Here is an 18616-nt window from a genome sequence, read left to right on the forward strand (position 1 = left end):
CGTTAAGAGAGTCAAACATCTGAATAATAGATGGTCGCAATCCACATAAAAAGCATTATTTTGAAGTGGGAGCAGGTTACCCAACTAATAAATTGTTTCGAAAAAAATGAGAAAATGATTTCCAAAGTTTCTCATTTAATCTTTTCTGAAAATGAAATTGTTGAATAGTAAGAAAGAGATTTCCAAAGTTTCTTACTTAGTAAACTATTTCCCAAATTTGTAAGTCCTTCGGGCCATCAGTAAGTCTTTTGAGCATGATGTTTAAATCCTTCAGGTCATCTGTAAGCCTTTCGAGCCAGATAATAAGTCATTCGGGCTATCCATAAGACTTTTGGGCAGGATGTTTTCAAATGAGAATTTAGAAACTAAGTCTGGTTTTCAGGGGTTCATTGACAAGTAAGAAACTAAGCTTGATTTTCAAGGGTTTCTTGATGAGTAAATCCTTCAGGTCATCAGTAAGTCTTTCGAGCATAATGTTTAAATCCTTCTAGTTATCTGTAAGCCTTTCGAGTAAGATGATAAGTCCTTCGGGCCATTCATAAGACCTTCGGGCAGAATGTTTTCAACATTTCCGTTGCTTGATTCATGACATTTCGAATCAGCAACATCTCGCTTGAGAGCATTTCACTCGAAACAGAAATTTTATCTCACTTGAGATTGTTTTTCTTAAAACAAACTTTGTCTCGCTTGAGACAGTTTCACTAGAAACATCAATTTATCTAACTTGAGATTGTTTTTCTTAAAACAAATTTTGTCTCGCTTGAGACAATTTCACTCGAAACAACAATTTATTTCACTTGAGATTTTTTTTCTTAAAACAAACTTTGTCTCACTTGAGATAGTTTCACTCGAAACAACAATTTATCTCACTTGAGATTATTTTTCTTAAAACAATATTTTTCTCTCTTGATACAATTATTTCACTTGAAACAAGAAATTTTATCTCACTCGAGATAGTTTTTCTTAAAACAAGATTTGTCTCGCTTGATACAATTTCACTAGCAACATCAACATTTCCAGAAGGAGTTCATAATGAGAAGAACTCGACTGAGGAGGAAGAAGAAGTTCATAATGAGAAGAAATTGTTCAACCTTTTGCTTGAATCTATCGCAGAACGAGATAGATCAGTATCAACATTTCCAGAAGGAGTTCATAATGAGAAGAATTCATCTAAAGAGGAAGAAGAAGTTCATAATGAGAAGAACTTGTTCAACATTTTGCTCAAATCTATCGCAGAAGGACATAGATCAGGATCAACATTTCCAGAAGGAGTTCATAATGAAAAGAACTCGTCTGAAGAGGAAAAAGAAGTTCATAATGAGAAGAACTTGTTCAACCTTTTGTTCGACTCTATTCCAGAAGGAGATATATCAGCATCAACATTTCTAAAAGGAGTTCATAATGAGAAGAACTCGTCTGAAGAGGAATAAGAAGTTCATAATGAGAAGAACTTGTTCAACCTTTTAGTTGATTCATCGCATATGGAGATAGATCAACATTAACATTTCCGGAAGGAGTTCATAATGAGAAGAACTCATCTAAAGATGAAGAAGAAGTTCATAATGAGAATAACTTTTTCAACGTTAGATTGATTCATCATATATGGAATTGAATTAACAACACCTCACTTGAGGCATTAACATTTTCAACGGAAGAGTTCATAATGAGAAGAACTCAATAAAGGAATAAGAAGTTCATAATTAGAAGAACTTGTTCAACCTTTTGCTAGATTTCATCACAGAAGGAGATGGATCACCATTTCCAGTGAAAGAGTTTGTAATGAGAAGAACTCGTCCGAAGAGGAAGAAGAAGTTCATAATGAGAAAAACTTGTTCAACCTTAGTTCGATTCCATCATAGAAGGAGATGGATCAACATTTCCAATGGAAAAGTTCATAATGAGAAGAACTCATCCGAAGTGAGTATAAAGTTCATAATGAGAAGAACTTTTAGCTCAGAATTTTGAACAATTTAAGCTAAAAATGGTGTTTTATGTCTTTTCTCCATTCCTGTTCCACAGCAACTAGCAAAGAGGGGCAGTTGTAATCACCATTTTTACCTCTATAACAGCAAGCTCGGAACAGCTGTCCCTCCACATTGCAGCTCCACTCAACGGTTCTAGTAGCTTCCAGAGGAACACCAGCAGTCCCTCCACGTCGGCAGCTCCACCATAGCAGTATTCCAGTAGCTTCCAACACCTCACCAACTGTCCATCCACATTTCAGCAGCTTCCACGTCGCTGGTAACTTCCACAGTCTCCCCTGCTCCACGTCCCACTATCTTCATCAACAAATCACATACAAACAACAAATCAAAAATGATATTTTACATTGGAAAAATCTTGTAACATTTTGGGTTCTAAAAACCCAAAGAAAGATTGTAAAAGGAGCCCGGTGGAGGTTCTTTTAAGAAAAAATTGTAACTTTTCCCCATTATTCGAAATACAACAGCAAAAACAAGAAACATTTCCAAAGGTTCATTTTTCTCAGTACCCATTTTCCTTTTTATTTTCTTTTTTATCCAGAGTAGAAATATAGGGAGAGAGGAGTGAGTTTACCTTTCCTCGAGCTCCTCGTCAGAATCTCGAGCCGGCGTGGTCCTTGGTTTTGTAAGCAGCTCTCGGTCGAGCAAAAGAGAGAGGAGGAAGAAAGCCTCTTAGGGGGCTGTTTGGTCTCGGTTTAATGGCCTATTCGGCCATCTTTGCCATGATCGGCATCGTGGCCAACGGCGTTGGTGAGGAGCTTTGAAGCTCTCGAGCACACGTTGGGTGTAGAGAGGATGGAGAGAGTTCAGAGAGATGAAAAAAGAGGGGTTTGTTTATTTTGTTTTCATTTTTATTTTTATTTTTTTGGGAAAATCACGTGTCATGTCCCTGATTTCTCTATTTTTATTATTTAAAAATTATCTGTTATATTTTTATTTTTTTTTATTTTTTTATTTTTTTTATTTTGATCTTTATGCTTTACTTTATTATATTTTAGTCATTTTAATATTTTAATCCTCTTAACTATTTTATTTTGGGCCTTATATTCTGATATCTTTTATTTTAGTTCTTTACTTTATATTTTAATTTATGTGATTTACTTTTTATTTATTTATTTTCATTACTTTAATTTTCTATATTTGCTTTACATTTTTCATACTTTAATTTTAGTCTTTTAACTATTGTACTTTATTTTAGTTCATTTCATTTTAGTCACATGAATATTTATGAACTCATAAGCATAATTTGATTGATTTCATAATTTGATTAAATAATAATATTTATTTATTTTTAATATTAAAGAAACGAATGTCTTAAAGTAACTAGATGTACTATTCTGATATTTTAAAATAAATAAATACCCTGCTTATAAAAACCTAAAAAATATACTTACTTTAGTTTTGGTTATATCAAATTATTTTAATATAATTTCTTGGGAAGAATTATCACATTCTTATTATTTCAGTTGGAAAAAGAAATATTCATCCTAAAATAATTTAGGGATTAGTTTCTCTTCAATTGCAAATATTGGAATATTTTATATTTTCCTTAGAATTATGCGATTAAATCTGAAATAATAGGATCATAAATTAAATTTATATTTGAATTCTTAAGATTTCCATTAATAGAGACAATTTATAATCAACGGGTACCAATTTTGGGCATTGTGGGGTGCTAATCATTCCCCACTCGTAATCGACCCCGAATCTCTTTTTATAAAAAGAATGAATTTCTGGTTATATGTAGACTGATTTATCTTTTAAATGATGTTTTCTTAAAAACTCTTTTAAAAGGTGATTTTTAGGTATTCGACCTACTTAATCCAAAAGGTCGATGACGACTCCTAAACATTTCATTAAAAACCATTTATTCACTTGCTTTCGCTAAGAAACGTCGAGTCGGGCGAAAATTGATTACGACATAACCGATAAAGATAGAAAACTTGTTCAACTTAATGCCAATGAGATTTGGAATAAATTGGAGGTCACTCAAGAGTGTATAAGTGGAGTTAAGAAATCTAATATTGATATTTCAAAATATAGCCAATGAAAACATAAATGCGATATACGATATTCATCATCCTCACTAACGGACTCGAAAATTTTGAACATTCTTATCCTAATAAAGAGATTGTGAGAGTTTATTTTTTGCCAAAAACTTGGGAAACAAAACGAACTATTATTTTTTTTTTTTTTTGAGAATCTAAACCGAAAGGTGAAAAGAGAGAAAAGGGACGAGTTTTAAACAGTTTTATTGATTAAAAAAGGTGTCAAAGATAACATTAGACGATGATTGAAAGTAGAAACAACAAGAAGATTAGAGTTTGTGTTAGAGAATAATCAAATTAAAAGGATTTTTCAATATTGAATGTTAAATTACTTTCATTAAGATTGAATTGAAATATATAAATTTTAAATGCTAAAACCGTTATTATAGCAAGTCACACCATCACCTTCATGAAATTCTAATTAAAACATAATTAAAACATAACAACAAAATAATTAAATTGACTAAAATAAAAATATAATTTTAATTGGATGACAGAATAACTAGTTTATCCAAATTTTTTATGTAAGGCGGTTCCGAATTTGAAATTCATAGTTTTGAATTTGGAAGTTGGAGAGAAGAAAAGAGGGAGTTCTGTTGTCAGACACCTAAAATAAGGCTAATAAATGGCGTGATCGATTTAAAAAGGTAACATGTTAAAAGCGAAAGACAATATTATAATTTGAAACCTAAAATGTTATCAATCGTATTAACATAACAGGTTGCACCTAAATGTTATAAACAGTAATAAAATAAGTTATAAACGGTAAATGTTATAAATATTATTAACATTTTAGGTTACGCCTGAAATGTTACAAGAGCATAAGCTTATGAAACTTTAGACATTCTCACATAACAAAATAAGTTATAAACGGTAAATGTCATTAATATTATTAACATTTTAGGTTGATCCTAAACATATTATGGTTCGCAAAGAAGTAGGTTGCGATCTAAAATGTTAATTTTCTTTGTCTGACAGCATAACATTGCCCTCACTCAATTTAGATTGATCTGATTTTGCATAAGTCTCCCCTTCCTCCAATTCTGCTCCTCTTCCTAATCTCATATTTTGATGATGGTACTCATCATCGGAGGACCTATGGTGCTTATGTCGATGTCTAGAGCGTCGATACTCATCCCCAGAGGAGTTATCATGCTTGTGCCAGTTCTCACCCTCAAACGAATCACTATACCTATTTCCACATCCTGGCCTACGGTGTTCAGTGTCTAAAGAGGTATCTCTCTTCCGTTTGTGTCGATAATGATGATAGTTACTATCGGACTTCACTCATCATCGATACTTTTAAATATCGAAAAAGTTAAAGATAAGATCGAAAGTTAAAATATCAATACTTATTCGATAATGATCGATACTTTTAAAAATAGAAAGAAAATAAGATAAAAACTAAAAATATTATTCATATATAAGAAATACGGTTGCGACCAACAAAAAAATTAAAAACAAAATATTTAAATCATTTCAAAAGTATCGATATTCAACGATTTAATATCAATATTAAGAGACTTAATATGTTATAGTAAAAATAGGATTTTTTTGTATTATTTTCAATAATATAAACGGTTTAATACCTATAACCTAAAAGATTAACAATTAAGAAAGTTGTTACCTACAATGTTATAAACTTGTTTTGTCTTATTTTTGCATAATATAAAAGGTTTCAAACATATAATGTAAACAATTGACAATTAAAAAAGGCGCTATATATAATGCTATACTTTTAAATCTGTTTTGTCTTACTTTTGCATAATAAAAACAATTTCAAAGATATAACCTAAATGGTTGATAATTAAAAATAGGCGCAATTATAATGTTAAACTTATAAATTTGTTTTGTCTTTCTTTTTCATAATAAAAATGGTTTTAAACATATAATGTAAACGATTGACAATTTAAAAAAGGCGCAACCTAGAATGTTAAACTTATAAACTTGTTTTGTCTTACTTTTTTCATAATATAAACGGTTTCAAACATATAATGTAAACGGATGACAATTTTAAAAAGTATGGATACTTTTCCAAACATATACATACTTTCGAATTAAAAAAAGAAAAAAATGTTGTAAAGTATTGATATTTTTTTGAAAGTATCCATACTTTTAAATTTGAAAGTTAAAATATCATTTTTTCCTTTTTTTAATTAATAAAAATATTAACATTCCAGATCGTATCTTATTTCTTAGTGAACCATGACATTCTTGGGTGCAACCCATTTTATTAATAAAAATATTAGCATTCAGATCACAACCTATTTCTTAGCGAACCATAACATTTTTTTGCGCAACCCATTTTTTTACTAAAAATATTAACATTGCATATCGCAATATATTTCTTAGTGAACATGACATTCTCGGGGGAAACAATATTTCTTATAAATATTCATAACATGCTTTTAACTTAATTTATTATCGTGAGAAAATCTAAGGTTACATCAACTTAAACTTTGGTAACATTTTAGTTATGCCTAAAATGTAAATAATATCATAACATTTACCGTTTATAACTGATTTCCTTATTGTTTATAACATTTTAGGTGAAACATATTATGTTACAACGATTGATAACTTTTCAGATTCCGATTTATAACATTTTGTGTTTCGCTTTTAACTGGTTACACCAGTTTAAGTTATTTTAAAATAGTTGCAACCTAACATATTGGGTATAAGTTAACATTTCCAGTAACGTAAAACATGTTTTGTTAACATATTAGGTATAAAATTATCACAAAAATAATCTAGAACCTCACATACCACCATCATTGTATCCAATCCAGAAGAAACGGCTTCAAACGGTTTACCAGGATTTTTGTAATAATTTTATATGGCATTGTACATAGGTGTAGACACTCATTTTTACTTCTATTTTATTTTTTCTATTTTATTTCTATTCTAGTTTTTTATCTTTATTTCATTTATATTTTTATTGCAAACCCAAATTACAAAAAATACAACAAGCCCACAATTGAGCTCAATTACAAAGTCAATCGGGCCAAATAGTGACCCCAACAACTGGCCAAACTTAACCCAAACTTATCCCATATTTTTTAGAGTTTCTAAACCCTAGGGTTCCAGCTACTGCCGCTGCTAGCCAAGAGTTTTTTCTGTCACCGTCGATTCTGCTGCCACTGTTTTGGTCGCTCTTTTCTGTCATCATCACTATGTCGTCATTATTATCTCGCATCAACAGTGACAAGGAAGGTAAATCATAAAATATACTGACCAAAACCCATTTAAAAATTCAAAAATCCCAAAAAATCTGGATCTTTGAATGCATGTTTAGGGAAATCATTCCCTTGTCCGTAGCCTCACTGTTTCACCAGATCCATCACCAAACCAACATGCAAAGAGAAAGATATAAGTAGATATTCAATTTTTTTGAAAAAGAAGAGAAGAGGAGAGAAACAAAACGAGAGGAAAAAAAGAGAAACAAAAAGAAAAGGGGGAAGCTTTTTGGGTAACAAAACAGAGAAAAAATCGAAAAAATAGATTTTTCAGACAAAAAAAAGAAAAAATCCAAAACAAGAAAATAAAAGACCCACTCTTTCGCAAAGCAAGACCACCATCAAAGAGAGGAAGAGCCAAAGGTAAAGCTTCACACCATGGAACTCTAGGTTAGCCTTGTGGGGTCTAAAATTGAGGAAAGGGTTATGCGAGAAGATAGGTAAAATCTAGGCTATTTTCGGTTGAAAGAAGAGTGGTAAAAGGTTGGGATTTTGATTCGTTGCCTTACCTTTGTCTCTAGTGCCGATTAGTGGTGGTCGGACTTCTTTTGGTCTTACCTTGCGACGGCGAGGAGGATAGATGATGAAAATGAAAGATAAAGGGATGGGGAGAAAGAATGGTTGAAACAAGAAAATGGGGAGTTAGGTTTTCCCAAAACACAAAATGTGGTATATCAGGGGGTTTCAAAACTACGTCGTTTTGAATTAGGGCAACTCGTGTTTTCTGAATCTTTAAGGGTTAATAGCACCCTAAGTCCTTCATGCTTGTAATTTTTTTATTTCGGTAATGAAATGAAAATGGGTTAATATTTTGTTCGATCCTTTTTATTTTGAACATGTTATATTTTAGTCACTATTTATTATGATAATATTATGGGATATTTATGAGGGGAGGGTTTAGGATTTTGTAATATTTGTCTCTTATTACTGTAGGAAATTTTTTATTTTATGTTTTTATCTTCTAATTTTATTTGGTTTATTTTAAAATAGTTGCAACCTAACATATTGGGTATAAGTTAACATTTCTAGTAACGTAAAACATGTTTTGTTAACATATTAGGTATAAAATTATCACAAAAATAATCTAGAACCTCACATACCACCATCATTGTATAAGCTAGACTGGTTTAGGGAGATCCAATTCAGAAGAAACGGCTTCAAACGGTTTACCAGGATTTTTGTAATAATTTTATATGGCATTGTACATAGGTGTAGACACTCGTTTTTGCTTCTATTTTATTTTTTCTATTTTATTTCTATTCTAGTTTTTTATCTTTATTTCATTTATATTTTTATTGCAAACCCAAATTACAACAAATACAACAAGCCCACAATTGAGCTCAATTACAAAGTCAATCGGGCCAAATAATGAGCCCAACAACTGGCCAAACTTAACCCAAACCTAGCCCACATTTTTTAGGGTTTCTAAACCTTAAGGTTCCAGCTACTGTCGCTGCTAGCCAAGAGCTTTGTCCATCGCCATCAATTTCGCTGCCACTGTTTTGGTCGCTCTTTTCTGTCATCGTCACTATGTCGTCATCATTATCTCGCATCAACAGTGACAAGGAAGGTAAATCATAAAATATACCGACCAAAACCCATTTAAAAATTCAAAAATCTCAGAAAATCTGGATCTTTGAATGCATGTTTAGGGAAATCATTCCCTTGGCCGTAGCCTCACTGTTTCACCAGATCCATCACCAAACCAACATGCAAAGGGAAAGATATAAGTAGATATTCAATTTTTTTGAAAAGAAGAGGAGAGGAAAAAAAACGAGAGGAAAAAAAGAGAAACAAAAAGAAAAGGGGGAAGCTTTTTGGGTAACAAAAAAGAGAAAAAAATCGAAAAAAGAGATTTTTCAGACAAAAAAAAGAAAAAATCCAAAATAAGAAAATAAAAGACCCACTCTTTTGCAAAGCAGGACCACCGTCAAAGAGAGGAAGCGCCAAAGATAAAGCTTCGCACCATGGAACTCTAGGTTAGCCTTGTGGGGTCTAAAATTGAGGAAAGGGTTATGCGAGAAGATAGGTAAAATCTAGGCTATTTTCGGTTGAAAGAAGAGTGGTAAAAGGTTGGGATTTTGATTCGTTGCCTTACCTTTGTCTCTAGTGCCGATTAGTGGTGGTCGGACTTCTTTTGGTCTTACCTTGCGACGGCGAGGATGATAGAAGATAAAAATGAAAGATAAAGGGATGGAGAGGAAGAATGGTTGAAACAAGAAAATGGGGATTTAGATTTTCCCAAAACACAAAATGTGGTATATCAGGGGGTTTCAAAACTACGTCGTTTTGAATTAGGGCAACTCGTGTTTTCTGAATCTTTAAGGGTTAATAGCACCCTAAATCCTTCATGCTTGTAATTTTTTTATTTCGGTAATGAAATGAAAATGGGTTAATATTGTGTTCGATCCTTTTTATTTTGAACATGTTATATTTTAGTCACTATTTATTATGATAATATTATGGGATATTTATGAGGGGAGGGTTTAGGATTTTGTAATATTTGTCTCTTATTACTGTAGGAAATTTTTTATTTTATGTTTTGATCTTCTAATTTTATTTGGTTTATACTTTGATCACTTTAATAATTAATATTAGGGTAAAGTAGATAAATGGCCATTGAACTTTTCAGATGGTTACATTTAGGTCCGCCAACTTTTAAAACTTGCAATACAATCACCAAATATTTAGTTCGTTTGCAATATATTCCCCGAAATGATGACCATTTCACTTCCGTTAAGGTAAATTATATAAATGGTTACTAAACTTTTCTGGTGCTTGCATTTAGGTCTCCCAACTTTTAAAACTTGCAACACAATCATCAATTACATTCTAAACCCCAAAATCCAAAATACTTCAATTACATTCTAAACCTCAAATTCCAAAAATACTTCATTTACATGGCCAACCCTAAATTCATAATTCATTCTCAAAATCTACCTTAACAAATTAAACTTGAAGCAGTAACCTTAAACCCTTAAAACATAACCCTAAATGTTAAATTTCCCCACCAATTAACCCAACATAATCAACAACATTTAGTTCATTTTGGGATAAGTGATTATGTTGGGTTTAGGATTTAAAAGTTAGATTTAACCAACTATAAGTGAACAATAATCAATTCAATTCGAAAAAAATATTTTTCGACTTGAATTGATTCAAAAAAGTTGATACAAATTGACTTTAAGTTGTAATTTCATAAACTCAACTTAAAAAAATCAAGTTAAAATTGAGTTGTAAAATACAACTCAAATATCTCAAAAATTTTAGTAATTAGTGGATTAAATTTTAAGTTTGAGTCAAGTCCCTTGACTCTGTATGATATATGTATATCACATATGGAAAAAAATGTGAAGAAAAATATGTATTGTACATGGTTAAAAACTATTTAAATTAGAATCAAATAATATTATAGTATTATAAATATTTATAATTAAATTTAATCAGAAACTTGGAAATTCAGTTCAATTCGACTTGATTTAAATTTTATAAACTCAAATCGAAAAAAATTCAAGTAAACTATTTTATAAACTGAACTGAATTAGAATCAAATAATATTATAATATGATACATATTTATAATTAAATTTAAACATAAACTCGAAAATTCAATTCAATTCGACTTGATTGAAATTTTATAAATTCAAATCGAAAATAATTTGAGTCAACTATTTAATAAACTGAATTGAGTATTTAGGTCCAACATAACCCTAAACCCAACATAATCATTTATTGTTCACTTATAGTTTGTTAATTTTTTTTTTTTGAAATAGTTATGTTTTGAAGGTTTAAGGTTACTGCTTTAAGTTTAGTTTGTTATGGAAAATTTTGAGAATGTATTATGAATTTGGGGTTGGACATGTAATTGAAGTATTTTAGAATTTGAGGTTTATAATGTAATTGAAATGTTTTGGATTTTGGGGTTTATAATATAATTAATGATTGTGTTGCAGGTTTTAAAAGTTGGGTGGACCTAAATGCAAGCGACTGAAAAGTTCAGTGACCATTTATATAATTTACCCTAACGGCAGTGAAACGGTCGTTACGTCGGGGACCATGTTGCAAACAAACTAAATGTTTGGTGACTGTATTGCAAGTGTTAAAAGTTGGGGGGCCTACATGCAAGCATTTGAAAAATTCAGTGACCATTTATTTACTTTACCCTTAATATTATTTGTTTTGGTTTATTTGTATGTTTGTTCCTCACTAGAGATTATTATGCTTCTGATTTGGCCTTATAATTTTACGTGTTACAATTTGGTCACCTTAAGTTACTGACTTTTATTTATTTTAATTTCTAGCTCAAAACTTTAAATATGTCCATTTTGGTCCTGAATGATTGAAGTTAATATATTTATGATTGTAGTGCCTAGTTTGTAAATTATTTGCAATGGTTGCCTTGATTTCTTGTTGGTTTTATAGTTTAATCCTTAAAGTCACCGTCTTTATTATTTTGATCCATCATTTACATATTTGTTAATTTCATGCTAGTTGTAATATTTTCAAATATTCTTTTGCATAAGGAATTTATAGAAACGCACCTTAACTGACAATGAGTGTGTTTCCAAGAATTGTTTGAACAAAATAATATCTTTTATTTTTGAATGAATTATTTTAAATATATTTAATATATGTATTTTATCTAAAAATTAGTGTAATATTATTTTGTATGCAGAATCCATGGAAATGCCCTCTTAACTAACAAGGAATGTATTTTTGAGAATTATTCATGCAAAATAATACCCCTTATATTTTTTTCTAAAGAGGATCATAATTTAAATGTATATTTGAATTTGCAAATTTCAATATTTAGATGACGTATAATTGCTTAGGTATCAATTTTGGGCGTTGTGGGGTGCTAATCCTTCCCCACGCGTAATCAACTCCCAAACCATTTTTAAAAACGAATTTATGATTAAATGCATATAATTTTTTATCTTTTAAAATTATTTTTCTTAAAATTATTTTAAATGATATTTTGTAGGTATTTGACCTACCTAAACCAAAGGTCGATGGTGATTCCAAATTTGTTTATTTATGCATTTATTTTAAAACTCAACCTTTTCCAAGATTAAGTTAGATCGCTCCCCTTCATAGCCCCAAAAAGCTTAAGGACCATTCCGACAATAGGCTAATAGGTCGGAATTGTGAGATGCTCTCTGGATTCTCAACCATTGGAATAACAACCAACAACGTTCTATTAGCCCAATCTGGGAGATCCCATTGCTGAAAAAATTGGTCACAAATTGGGCAAATACTTCCCTCCAAGATACTCCAATTCCTCTGGAAAAAGCCCGCATGGAAGCCATCAACGTCAGGAGCCTTCATCGATCCATCATTAAAAGACTCAGGCGAATTTCTTCAATAACCAATGCTCGAGTGAGGTGCATTAAATTTTCTGGCTGACTTCGATTAAAGCCCTCCACACATGAACAATGTTTACATTGACAGGAGAAACATACAGTAATCACTAAGAACCTAGTTATGAACAGCAGGTAGAGAAAGAGATAAGAAGTGCAACGAGAACGAAAATTGTATAGAGTTATTCCAAAAAGAATCAGAATAATACAGAGTTTCTGGAGAAAATACAAAAAATACTCTCATGTATTTCAAAGTGGACAGGTCCACTATTTCAAAGTGGACAGGCCCATTAGAATACATAAGAGTAGGACCCCACACATCTGAAACTATAAGTTCTAACGGTTGTTTATAAACAGTAAGTGAATCATAAAAGGGCAGCTTGTGTGACTTAGCAAGTTGGCATGCTTTGCATAACATCTGTTCTTTATTTATATCAGAAAGGGTTACACTGTAATGCTTTAATGCTGAAAGTAACACCTCTTTAGAAGGGTGACCAAGTCTTTTATGCCACACATATGCAAACACCCTAGTATTTACAATGTGACAGCTTATTGAAGAAATGTTTTCTTTATTAGAACTATTAACATGCAATTCATCACCAGCAGACATGCAAGCATTATTCATAGCAATATTGAGTTTGTATAACCCTCCATCTTGACCTCCTTTTAACAGCACTTTCCGAGATTACAGATAACGAACTTGACAGAAATCAGGGTAAAATTCAAGCAGAACCTGATTGTCCTGAGTGAACTTGGAAACAGAGAGCAAATTTTTAGTAATGTTAGGAACATACAACAGCTCGTTTAAATGAAACTTATTAGAGTTAACATAGAAATGAGACTGACTAGTATACTGTATTGGAAGTGAATTACCATTGCCTACAATTATATTACCTGTTCCAAGGTGAGTATCTTTAATCTGCAGATTATTCAAGTCTTTTGTTATATGGTGAGTTGCTCCAGAATCTGGATACCAAGCATTTCATCCACTGTCTCAGGTGTGGCTATATAGGCTTGAGATGTAGACTGTGGTTGTGTAACAGCAGTGATCTGATTTAAATTTCCATAAGGAAATAAAGACATGTTGTGAGTGTTTGAGTGTACTTGATGTTGATAATTAAAGGGATAAACTTGTGGTTGAAAAACAAAAAACTGAGGACTTTGAGGGACAGCAGAAAACTGGTGAACCAGAGGGGCTGTAGAAAACTGATGAGCTTGAGGAGCTGTTGGTGGGTGAGCATAATATACTGAATTATAGGGGTTGATGTTACTATTGCTGGGACAATATGAACTGACATTAGCTTGAACACCAGAGTAGCCTTTATTATTATTGTTTTGAGTAGGTCGAGAGGATTCATTCTTATAATTCATGTCAAATCTGTAATAGCACCTTTCAACAAGGTGGCCAATTCAACCACACAACTAGCACTACGGTCTAAAGGACGAAAAATGTCCTCGACCTCTACCTCTATTACTACTGTTATTATTATTAAAGTTATGACCAGAATTATCACCAGCCTCTCCCTTGTTTTGATAGTCAGAATAAGAAGCATTATTAGAGGTTACTTGATCAACTGTAGCTTGAGTGGTGATGTGAGCACAGACAGTGACATGATTAAAGGACTGTGATTGTCTTGTGTCAGCATCTAGTAAAATAGTGCTGACAGACCTTAAATCTGGAGGAGTAGGGGTAGCAGTAATGACGGTAACAATTGACTCAAATTCAGGTGGCAAACCATTCAGTATAGCAGTAATATGTTCATGTTCTGAAATTATTTCACCACAGCTAGCTAAATTATCACAGACAACCTTGATTTTCATCAAGTAGTCCCTCATACTCAGGTCCCCCTTCCTCTGAGAATGAAGCATTCTCCTATAAGTCATCAATCTAGAGGTAGTTTTGCCACTATACAACCTATGCAAAGTGTTCCATATCTCAGCAGCAGTATTGAGACCTATGAGGTGAGGAAGCACCTCCTCACTAACAGTGGAGAGTAACCAGGAAACAAGAGCTCCATCCTGCTCTTCATAAATTTTATACTCAGTATTTAGACTAACAACACCATCTCTAGTAACATATTGTGTAGGCCACGAGATGTTAGAGTCTATGTATTTTTGAAGCCTATGAGTTATAATGGTAAGAAATACTTGTTGATGCCATAATAGATAGTTGTGATCATCTAAGGTCACATTGATTTTCTTAGTAGAAAATAATCTAGAGGAGACAGTAGAAGCAGTGTTAACAGAATTGTCATCAGCAGTATTTGCCATAAAGAAAAGAAACAGGCAGAAGTCCAGTCACACAAGTTTTCAACCAGAACGAAATAAGAATAGCAAAGTAGAACATGAACAACAAAGAAGCAGTATACCAGAACAATGAAGAAGCAGTAAGCCAGACCAATTAAGAAGCAGTAAACACAAATCGAAGAGCAGTATGCAAGATCGATCAAGAACAGTAAAGGAGCAATCTCACCAAAATCGACGATCAAAAGAGCCGAACCAGAACCAAATCAAACAATTAACCAGAGTGCAGAAAGCAATCGAACTGTTCAGAAACCAAACGAAGGAGGCACATCACTTCGACAAGGATCAGGAACGCAACATTAAGAATCTAGCACCAATTTGAAAAATTAGGGCACACGAGATAAAAACAAAGAACAGAATCTCTACGTAGAACAGAAGGCAAATGGCCGCAGGAAGTTTAGGCGAATGATACCATGACAGGAGAAACATACAGTAATCACTAAGAACATAGTTATGAACAGCAAGTAGAGAAAGAGGGAAGAAGTTCAACGAGAACGAAAACAATTTAGAGTTATTCTAAAAAGAATCAGAACAATACAGAGTTTCTGGAGAAAATACAAAAAATACTCTCATGTATTTCAAAGTGGACAGGCCCACTATTTATAATATCAGCTAGCCCAACTAATTAGCCCAACTGAATATATAACAGATTAACCATCAGTTACAATAACCTCCAAACAGTTATAACAATCTTAACTGCATAATACTCTAATATACATGATTCATAGCTTCTAAAGTGAAAAGCTTCCTGAAGAAATTCATGGCATTGGAGCATAGACGAATCGGCACACCAAGTACAATCATCCATCCTTAGCATAGATATATTATTCCTCCTTCGGACGATGGTCGAATTATGAAAAAAAACGTGTATTACGATCTCCGTTCTTAATCAATTTACTTCTTTTTTTTGGTACCATAACTTCTCTTCTTGCTCAAGGGTTGTTCTCTGTTTAGAAAGAAGGCGTAGTTCTCTGTTCAAGAGCATTTTCAATTCCACAGATTCGAGCAAGAAAGAGCGTCTTCCGTTTACCAATATGCCTAAACACCTCATTATTCTAATTTCTACTCACTTTCTATAACTTCAAGAGGTTTTCAAGGAAAGGCCCATCACTAATCCACGATTCCTTCAAGAATCTCTCAAAATCCGGGTGATCAATCCACGTATCCACAAAGTGGAAAGGCCTTTGATTAGTACTATCACGATTCTCATTCGTAGATAAGAGCAAAGGTCTATGGTCTGAACCAATTCTCTACCAATGTGAAATAGTAGTTGAGCAAAAAACTTCAGTCCACCATGAATTGCATAAACAGTGATCTAATTAGTGGCAAAGAACTCCACACTGCAACGTGAATCTTGGTCCATCGAACCCCATATCAACCAATCCAGAGAGGAAAAGAAAGTTACAGAAATGAGGACAAACACCCGACCTTTTGTTTGATCCCCCTTGCCTCTCAAACGTACTACATATCGCATTGAAATCTCCACCAAGCACCCAAGGCATATTGCCTTCTGGCTCCAAAGCTCTCAGTTGATCCCAAATCCTACTCCACTTACTATTATCAAGGCTCGCATAGATGAAAGTGATAAAAATTCATCTTATTGATATTATCCCCACAATATCCATGGATAAATTGATTCGACGCCACAAGGATATCCAAAGAAATCACCCTCCTCCAAATGATCCAAAAGCCTCCAGAAAATCTGTTAGCCTCCACTAATAAAAAAGAATCAAACCCTGACTTCTTAATATAATTGTCATCTTGAGTTCCACTTACTCGTGGTTCCATTATAGCGATGATATACGGCTGATGCTGCTTCAACAACAACTTCAAATACCGATTAAAGACAAGGCCAAGAACACCTTGAGCATTCCAAAAGATTATTTTAACCATGCGGAAAGAAAAAGAAGAAAACCAAGACAACCTTAAGCCATGTGATCCATATCTGATTCATTCTCAAACGTTGTATTTGATCTCCATTGCACCACCTCCATAGCTTGCTGCTAAATATTTGTTCTTTCAGACACCAAATTATCATTTTTAACATTCAATTCTTTGTTCATAGCCTCCATCCAATCAGCAAGAAGAGGCTTTGCTGGCCCTTTGCTTTCTTTCATTCTCAACTTGAGCCATTTCCTCGTTAAACCCTTCACAGTTTCTAGGAATGATCACCCTTCCTTTCATTTGCTCCACTTCTTATACCCCAAGGAACACGACCATTACTGTCTCCTAGAACCCTTCTACGAGTCTCCTCCACAATATGGATAGCCATGTGATTTTGATCATTCTCAAGCGTGCGCACCTGTACTATTTTATATATATTGTCTAAGATCGCAACTCATGTATTGCCCCTTCATATGCCCTTTCCCTTTGTTAACCACATGTAATTCGACAGGCTGTTGTGATCCCATGTGTTAACGCGATTCACTCGAAAGAACCTCCTATGGAGCGCTAACCACCTGGCTTTTAGAAATCTGATTTGTCTAATTTGAAATTTCACTCGTAGTTTTAGTAGGTCAACATTATCATTCGTGTTGCCTTCCTTATTCTTCCTTGATTCACATCCCACATCCTTGTCCTCAGCTCCTTGGATAGATAGCACCCCAAATCTATTCTTACCAATCTGTGCTCCATTGCTAGGACCAGCTTCATCCTGAATCGTTATCCTCTTAGTTATCGACTGCTTCTTTTTCCTCGAGGCCACCTGCATCCAAGGGCCATATGGTTCCCTGGGATTCATTTGACTCAATGATCTTAGCCTTGTTGGTGGCACCATCAACCAAAGTTGTATCAGATGATTCCTTTGTATGTCCATATTTACGACAAGTATAGCAAATAGTCGGTAAACCTTCATACTCCACCCCTTGATAAAAGCTATCAATCATGACACCCGGAATTGGCGGTTTCCCCAAATCAACAATGATAGCTAATCTCACAAACTGGCCCCTCTTTCATTTTTTCGTATTGTAATCTATCTTGACAATTTTCCCTAAGGCACCAGCTATGGCTCTGAACAAGCTTTTAGTATAATATCGGTAAGGGAGTCCAAGAAGTCTTACCCATAGAATAATCTTATAAGGATGACCATCCGTAGTAGAGAACACCCTCGACCATGGTTGCACCATCAAATAACTTTCGTACACCATCCAAGGGCACATAGTTCATGCAATCATTTTCCAATGCAAAATGAACTAGGAAGTATTCATTATCCAAGTCAATGAGTTGCATCTCACCATTGGGTCTCCACAATGTTTGGATTCAAAGAAGCAGCACATTATAGCTTATTTTCTTTCCCAACAATTGGACCACAACCATTTTTGCAAGCTTTTCATCAATGAAGTTATGAACTCTTTCCGTGTAGCATAAATATGGAATTAGGCCATCTATATCGATCTGAACATCACCTTCAGGTAACTCCACAACCAGATCGCTGATATAACTCTCCGATCCACCATGCTCAACCTGACCTTTTACCATATCTCGGAATTAGGGTTGTTGGCTAATCTAAATTGTTGTCTCCGGTGGCCGACCGGGAGGGACGACCTCATTCGCTTCATTAGGTTTTCCAAGATTATATGAAGAAACTTCCATTTGGATAAATCAAATTGCTATTTTCTTTATCTTATCTTGATCTACCTTTACTTTGACTCACCCGTAAGAAAAATGAATGGTCAAATCCACCTAAAG

This window comes from Hibiscus syriacus, unplaced genomic scaffold (assembly GCF_006381635.1).
Source record: "Hibiscus syriacus cultivar Baekdansim isolate YM2019G1 unplaced genomic scaffold, ASM638163v2 tig00110450_pilon, whole genome shotgun sequence".
Taxonomy (NCBI): Eukaryota; Viridiplantae; Streptophyta; class Magnoliopsida; order Malvales; family Malvaceae; genus Hibiscus; species Hibiscus syriacus.